This window comes from Ornithorhynchus anatinus, chromosome 3 (assembly GCF_004115215.2).
Source record: "Ornithorhynchus anatinus isolate Pmale09 chromosome 3, mOrnAna1.pri.v4, whole genome shotgun sequence".
In the NCBI taxonomy this organism is placed as follows: Eukaryota; Metazoa; Chordata; class Mammalia; order Monotremata; family Ornithorhynchidae; genus Ornithorhynchus; species Ornithorhynchus anatinus.
The window spans coordinates 97380062-97388613 of record NC_041730.1 but is presented as its reverse complement, the minus strand read 5'-3'; the positions used below and the strand labels follow the sequence as shown (position 1 = coordinate 97388613).

Genomic DNA, 8552 nt, shown 5'->3' with positions numbered 1-8552 from the left:
GAGTCGTCTCCAACCCATAGCAACGCCATGGACATATCTCTCCCAGAGGGCCCCACCTCTATCTGCAATCATTCCGGTAGCATCTCCACAGAATTTTCTTGGTAAAAATACAGAAGTGGTTTACCACTGCCTCCTTCCACCCAGTAAACTCAAGTCTCCACCCTGGACTCTCTCCCACGCCGCTGCTGCCCAGCACGGTGAGCTTTGGCTTATAGCAGATTGCCTTCCACTCGCTAGCCACTGGCCAAGCTAGGAATGGAATGGCTAGGCCTCTGCATGACTCTCCCTCCCATAGTAGATTCTGGTAGAGCCCTGGAAACTCCCCAGGTGCGACCCTGAGAGGGGACTAAAGGCTTGAGGCAGTATAAAAGAGTTAGGAGACGTAATCCCTGGCTAATGGAGCTTACGATTTGGTAGGAGAAGGGGATGGGAAAGCAGTGGAGTGTAAAGATGAACACAAGTGCAGTTGGGCAATATGAGTATCTAAGTGCTTGGAAGTCAGAGGTTGTGGGTTCTAATCCGCGCTCTGCCACTTATCTGCTGTAATAATAATAATAATAATAATGTTGGTATTTGTTAAGCGCTTACTATGTGCCGAGCACTGTTCTAAGCACTGGGGTAAACACAGGGGAATCAGGTTGTCCCACGTGGGGCTCACACTTAATCCCCATTTTACAGATGAGGGAACTGAGGCACAGAGAAGTTAAGTGACTTGCCCACAGTCACACAGCTCACAAGTGGCAGAGCTGGGATTTGAACTCATGAGCCCTGACTTCAAAGCCCATGCTCTTTCCACTGCGCCACGCTGCTTCTATGCTTCTGCTGTGTGACTTTGAGCAAGCCACTTAACTTCTCTGTGACTCAGTGACCTCATCTGTAAAATGGGGAATAAGAACTGTGAGCCCCATGTGGGATAACCTGATTACCTTATATGTAGATACAAGATATGCGCTTAGAACAGTGCTTGACACATAGTAAGACCTTAAAAAGTACCATAATTATTATTATAAGCACTTAGTACAGAGCTCTGCACACAGTAATCACTCAATAAATACGACTGAATGAATGAAGTGCTTAGATCATGAAGTGGCATTCATGGAGGAAATAGGGTGGGGAGAGGAGAGATTAATCAGGGAAAGACTTCCCGAGTAGATAATAATAATAATGTTGGTATTTGTTAAGCGCTTACTATGTGCAGAGCACTGTTCTAAGCGCTGGGGTAGACACAGGGGAATCAGGTTGTCCCACGTGGGGCTCACAGTCTTAATCCCCATTTTACAGATGAGGGAACTGAGGCACAGAGAAATTAAGTGACTTGCCCACAGTCACACAGCTGACAAGTGGCCGAGCAGGGATTCGAACCCATGACCTCTGACTCCAAAGCCCATGCTCGAAGCAGTGTGGCCCGCTGGAAGAGGCACAGGCCTGGGAGTCAGAGGCCCTGGGTTCGAATCCCAGCTCTAACATTTGCCTGCTGTGTGGCCTTGAGCAAATCACTTCACTTCCTGGTGTCTCAGTTTCTTCATCTGTAGAAGCAGCGTGGCTTAGTGGAAAGAACCCGGGCTTGGAATTCAGAGGACGTGGGTTCTAATCCCAGCTCTGCCACTTGTCAGCTGTGTGACTTTGGGCAAGTCACTTAACTTCTCTGTGCTTCAGTTACCTCATCTGTAAAAGGGAGATTAAGACTGTGACCCCCCAAGTGGGACAACTTAATGACCTTGTATCTATCCCAGGGCTTAGAACAGTGCTTGTCACATACTAAGTGCTTAACAAATACCATCATTATTATAATTATTGTTAAAATGGTGATTAAATTCTACTCCTTTTCACTTAGACTGTCAGCACCTTATGGAACAATGACTGGATCCATCCTGATTGTCTTCTGCCTATGCCGGTACTTAATACCATACCACAGGTAAGCAAAGACCATAAAAAATGCATAACTATTCAGTGGTTTATCTATTTATCCTTCTGTACTTTTGCTATCAAAAACCATAGCATTTTGTCTTGTGTCTGTTATGTCTAAGATAGTAAGACTAATAATAGTATTATTATGGAATTTAATAAGCACTTACTGGATTCATTCATTCAATCGTGTTTATTGAGCACTTACTGTGTGCAGAGCGCCATACTAAGCACTTGGGAGAGTACAATATAACAACGTACTGACACATTCCCTGCCCACCACAAGCTTTGGAGTCAGAGGTCATGGGTTCGAATCCCTGCTCGGCCACATGTCAGCTGTGTGACTTTGGGCAAGTCACTTAACTTCTCGGTGCCTCAGTTCCCTCATCTGTAAAATGGGGATTAAGACTGTGAGCCCCACGTGGGACAACCTGATTCCCCTATGTCTACCCCAGCGCTTAGAACAGTGCTCGGCACATAGTAAGCGCTTAACAAATACCAACATTATTAACATTATTAAGCTACCAAAACATGCCGCGAGTACTGTGAAAGGTAATCTGATTGAACACAGTTCTTTTACCACAACTGAACACAGTTGTTTTACCACTAAAGAGTTGAAGGTAGAAACTCCATGAAAGCAGGGATCTGCTTACTTAATTGTATTTGCCCAAGTGCTTAGTTCAGTGCTCAATAGGGTCTTTTTGATTAATATCATAGTGCAGATGGGGGATCACAAAGAGCTCAATATGGGCGGGGAACGTGTCTGCTAATTCTGTTGTACTCTCCCTAGCTCTTAGTACAGTTCTCTGCACCTAGCAAGGGCTCAGTAAGTACAATTGATTGACTGATTGAGGTACAGATGTCACAGCAGCCTTCCGTAAAGCAGAATGTTGGATAGACCACAAATGCCAATGTCTTACTGTCCTTAGAACCACTGCATCAAAAACCAGTCTCTAGATCGCCTAAACGACCAAACAGTGAAGTCTTAGAGAATGCAGAAATCCACAAACAAATCTGCAACAACATCATAGCAGCCCAGCTTAAAAAAAAAAAATCAAACTTCAATCACTAGTTTAATTTATTCTATGTAGCCCTATCTCCCTCTCAGGGTCACACCTGGAGAGTTTCCAGTACTCTACCAGTCTTGACTATGGGAGGGACTACCCATTCTTCCTAGTTCAGGCAGTGGCTAAGGAGTGGAAGGCAATCTGCTACAAGTCAAAACTCACCTATGCTGGGCAGCAGCAGCGTGGGAAAGAGTCGAGGGTGGAGAATCAAGTTTACTGCACGGAAGGAGACAGTGGTAAACCACTTCCATATTTTTACCAAGAAAACTCTATGGGTACACTACCCGAATGATTGTAGATGGAGGTGGGGTGTTTTGGGAGAGATTGTCCATGATGCCGCTAAGGGTCGGAGATGATTCGATGGCATAAGACAAGACCGGACAAGCCAATTCTGGAAGATGCAAGAAGTGACCCGGATGAAGCAGTCAGAATACACTTCCACACCTCTTAAAATGCTTCTTATGTAGCAGACTTTAACATCTGGAGTCCTAGAGTTACTGTATTCATTCAAGAGTTAGTGCATGTAGCTCACTGCACAGTAGAGGCCCATTCGCAAGAAGACATGCAAGTGGAATAGAGCATGGGCCTGGGAGTCAAAAGATATGCTGTGTGACCTTGGGCAAGTCACTTAACTTCTCTGTGCCTCAGTTCTCCTATTCTCCCTCCTACTTAGACCGTGAGTCCCATGAGGGACAGGGACTGTGTCCAACCAAATTAACTTGTATTTACCCCAGAGTTAGAACGGTGTTTGACGTAGTAAGCACTTTATACCATTTTTTAAAAAATGGTAGTAACTCATTTCGCTGAATCAGCCAGACATTTTAGGCTGATTTTAATATTCATTCAATAGTATTTATTGAGCGCTTACTATGTGCAGAGCACTGTACTAAGCGCTTGGGATGAACAAGTCGGCAACAGATAGAGACAGTCCCTGCCGTTTGACGGGCTTACAGTCTAATCGGGGGAGACGGACAGACAAGAACAATGGCACTAAACAGCGTCAAGGGGAAGAACATCTCGTAAAAACAATGGCAACTAAATAGAATCAAGGCGATGAACAATTCATTAACAAAATAAATAGGGTAACGAAAATATATACAGTTGAGCGGACGGGTACAGTGCTGTGGGGATGGGAAGGGAGAGGTGGAGGAGCAGAGGGAAAAGGGGAAAATGAGGCTTTAGCTGCGGAGAGGTAAAGGGGGGATGGCAGAGGGAGTAGAGGGGGAAGAGGAGCTCAGTCTGGGAAGGCCTCTTGGAGGAGGTGATTTTTAAGTAAGGTTTTGAAGAGGGAAAAAGAATCAGTTTGGCGGAGGTGAGGAGGGAGGGCGTTCCAGGACCGCGGGAGGACGTGACCCAGGGGTCGACGGCGGGATAGGCGAGACCGAGGGACGGCGAGGAGGTGGGCGGCAGAGGAGCGGAGCGTGCGGGGTGGGCGGTAGAAAGAGAGAAGGGAGGAGAGGTAGGAAGGGGCAAGGTGATGGAGAGCCTTGAAGCCTAGAGTGAGGAGTTTTTGTTTGGAGCGGAGGTCGATAGGCAACCACTGGAGTTGTTTAAGAAGGGGAGTGACATGCCCAGATCGTTTCTGCAGGAAGATGAGCCGGGCAGCGGAGTGAAGAATAGACCGGAGCGGGGCGAGAGAGGAGGAAGGGAGGTCAGAGAGAAGGCTGACACAGTAGTCTAGCCGGGATATAACGAGAGCCCGTAATAGTAAGGTAGCCGTTTGGGTGGAGAGGAAAGGGCGGATCTTGGCGATATTGTAGAGGTGAAACCGGCAGGTCTTGGTAACGGATAGGATGTGTGGGGTGAACGAGAGGGACGAGTCAAGGATGACACCGAGATTGCGGGCCTGCGGGACGGGAAGGATGGTCGTGCCATCCACGGTGATGGAGAAGTCTGGGAGCGGACCGGGCTTGGGAGGGAAGATGAGGAGCTCAGTCTCGCTCATGTTGAGTTTTAGGTGGCAGGCAGACATCCAGGTGGAGACGTCCCGGAGGCAGGAGGAGATGCGAGCCTGAAGGGAGGGGGAGAGGACAGGGGCGGAGATGTAGATCTGCGTGTCATCTGCGTAGAGATGGTAGTCAAAGCCGTGAGAGCGAATGAGTTCACCGAGGGAATGAGTGTAAATGGAGAACAGAAGAGGGCCAAGAACTGACCCTTGAGGAACTCCAACAGTTAAAGGATGGGAGGGGGAGGAGGCTCCAGCGTAGGAGACCGAGAATGATCGGCCAGAGAGGTAAGAGGAGAACCAGGAGAGGACAGAGTCCGTGAAGCCAAGGTGAGATAAGGTACGGAGGAGGAGGGGATGGTCGACAGTGTCAAAGGCAGCAGAGAGGTCAAGGAGGATCAGAATGGAGTAGGAGCCATTGGATTTGGCAAGAAGGAGGTCATGGGTGACCTTAGAGAGAGCAGTCTCGGTAGAGTGGAGGGGACGGAAGCCAGATTGGAGGGGGTCTAGGAGAGAATGGGAGTTAAGGAATTCTAGGCATCGATTGTAGACGACTCGTTCTAAGATTTTGGAAAGGAAGGGTAGTAGGGAGATAGGACGATAACTGGAGGGGGAAGTGGGGTCAAGAGCGGGTTTTTTTAGGATGGGGGAGACGTGGGCGTGTTTGAAGGCAGAGGGGAAGGAGCCCTTGGAGATTGAGTGGTTAAAAATAGAAGTTAAGGAAGGGAGGAGGGCAGGGGCGATGGTTTTAAGAAGGTGAGAGGGAATGGGGTCCGAGGCGCAGGTGGAGGGGGTGGCACTTGCGAGGAGGGAGGAGATCTCCTCTGAGGATACTGCAGGGAAGGATGGGAAAGTAGGGGAGGGGGTTGTTGGGGGGGGAGGGGAGAGGCGGAGGGGTGACTTTGGGGAGCTCAGACCTGATCGTGTTGATTTTCGTGAGGAAATAGGTGGCCAGATCATTAGGGGTGAGAGATGGGGGAGGGGGAGGAACAGGGGGCCTAAGGAGAGAGTTAAAGGTCCGGAACAATCGGCGGGGGTGACGGGCATGGGTGTCGATGAGGGAGGAGAAGAAGCTTTGCCTGGCGGAGGAGAGGGCAGAGTTAAGGCAGGAAAGGATAAATTTGAAGTGTGTGAGGTCGGCTTGGTGCTTGGACTTTCGCCAGCGGCGCTCAGCAGCTCGAGCATAGGAGCGTAGGAGGCGGACGGAGGAGGTGATCCAGGGCTGTGGGTTAGTGGCGCGAGAGCGGCGGAGGGAAAGGGGGGCGAGAGAGTCGAGATGAGTAGTGAGGGTGGAGTTGAGAGCGGAGACCTGATCGTCGAGAGTGGGAAGAGAGGACAGGGCGGCAAGGTGAGGCGAGATGCTATTGGAAAGACGGATGGGATCGAGAGAGCGGAGGTCTCTGTGGGGCAGTAGCGAAGATTTGCAGGGGGAGGGAGTGTGAGAGATGAGGCAGGTGAGAAGGTTATGGTCCGAGAGAGGGATTTCAGAGTTGGTGAGTGAGGAGATAGTGCAGCGGTAGGTAATAATAATAACTGTGGCATTTGTTAAGCGCTTCTATGGGCCTAACATTGTATTAAGACCTGGAATCGATACAAGATAATCAGGTCCCACATGGGGTGCACAGTCCAAATAGGAAAACTGGCATTGAACTACCACTTTGTAGATGAGGGAACTGAGGCACAGAGAAGTAAAGTGACTTGCCCCAGGTCACCCGTCAGTAAAGTGGCAGAGCTGGGATTAGAACCCAGATTCTCTGACTTCCAAGTTACCTTCCTGAATAAAGGAGGGACCCAGGTCTCCCTCAGCTATTCCAGAGATCCCTGGCTACTTGGGAATATGAAGCTGTGTGACCTAGTGAAAGGAGCATGGGCCTGGGAGTAACCTACCCCATAATCTATGTCTATCCCAGTGCTTAGCAAATTATTATTATTATTACTATAATTTTTATTATTGCATATGCTAAACATTTACTATGTGCCAAGCACTGTACGAAGCACTGGAGTAGATTCAAGTAACTCAGGTCCGACATTTTCCCCATCCCACATGGCACTCATGGTCTAAATAGCTTGGAGAACAGGTATTGAATCTCAATTTTACATTTAGGGAAACTGAGGCTCAGGAAAGTTAAGACTCACTAAAGGTCACAGAACAAGTAAGTGGCAGAGTCGGGTTTAGAACCTATGTCCTCTGACTCTCAGGCCTATGCTCTTTTAAAAATAATAATAGTGTTGGTATTTGTTAGGCGCTTACTACTTGCAGAGCACTGTTCTAAGCGCTGGGGTAGATACAGGGGAATGAGGTTGTGCCACGTGAGGCTCACAGTCTTCACCCCCATTTTACAGATGAGGGAACTGAGGCACAGAGAAGTGAAGTGACTTGCCCACAGTCACACAACTGACAAGGGCAGAGTTGGGATTCGAACCCATGATGTCTGACTCCCAAGCCCGGGCTCTTTCCACTGAGCCACGCTGCTTCTCTAATTTTCTTCTTTTTTCTTTCTTCTTTTCTTTCTTCTTTCTTTCTTCTTTCTTCTAATTTTCTTCTTCTTTTCATTAGGCACACTGACCTTTATTAAACTAGCACTTGTGAATCCTTAATATTGTACTCTCCCAAATCCTTAGTACTGTGCTTTGCCCACAGTAAGCGCTCAATAGATATGGTTGAATAAATCGTTATTATTTATTATAAGGTTTAGAATTTAAAAGGATATAAGGGCATATTTGTGCACCATCCCTGACACTTGTCCCCTGGCTGGCAGTCTTCTTAAAGCAGTAGCTGCTGCTGATGATTGAGCTCTGATGATTGAGCTCTGGGCTCTAATATATGCTACAGGTGGCATTTTTTTTTCTCTTGAATGGTCTCCTTAGCAATTGTAATAAAGTGGGACTAGCACATCTTTATTGGAACCCCAGCTAGATAACTTTGGAACATTTCTTTTTCTTCACTGTAACCTGGAAACTTTGGCAGCCCCAAGATGCATTATGTTTTCATTCCATATGGAATTAGCTAATAAGGAACATGTGCCAATTGGAAATACACTATATAAAATCATTGTCTACATATAAATTAAGGAATTTCTCCACCAGTTAAGCAAGATATAAAGACAGCCTAATGTATAATTGCTTCTTGTCTACTTGTCGGACAGCAAAACCATACTCTTCAGCCTTAACAATCAAGCAATTGTATTTATTGAGGACTTACTGTACTAAGTACAACACTGTACTAAGTGCTTGGGAGAGTACAAGAGTTGGTAGACAAGCTCCCTGTCATTCATGCAGTTATATTTATTGAGCACTTACTGTGTGCAGAGCAGTGTATTAAGCGCTTGCCACAAGGAGCTTACACTTTAGAAGGACAGTATCCTTGTGTCTTCTTTATGACCCAAGTTGAGAAAAGGGAACTTAATGAAGTGGGTATTCAGCACTGAGAATTTTATTTTAGATAAGAGGCTAATAATAATAATAACTGTGGCTTTTGTTAAGTGCTTGCTGTGTTGCTAGGCACTGAACTGGGGAGGGTTCAAGCAAATTGGGTTGGATACAGTCTCTGTCCCACTTGGGGATCACTGTCTCAATCTCCATTATACAGATGAGGTAACTGAGGCCCAGAGAAGTGAAGTGACTTGGCCAAGGCC

The 8552-nt window shown here is 47.3% G+C and overlaps 1 non-coding gene across 1 annotated transcript; it reads right to left on the bottom strand.

Annotated features, from left to right (window-relative positions):
* Window positions 1–207: 207 nt before the first annotated feature.
* Window positions 208–345, bottom strand: LOC114810795. The gene has a single exon (XR_003758488.1). It is a non-coding gene; the product is annotated as a small nucleolar RNA SNORA7 (small nucleolar RNA).
* Between the last annotated feature and the right edge of the window lie 8207 nt (window positions 346–8552).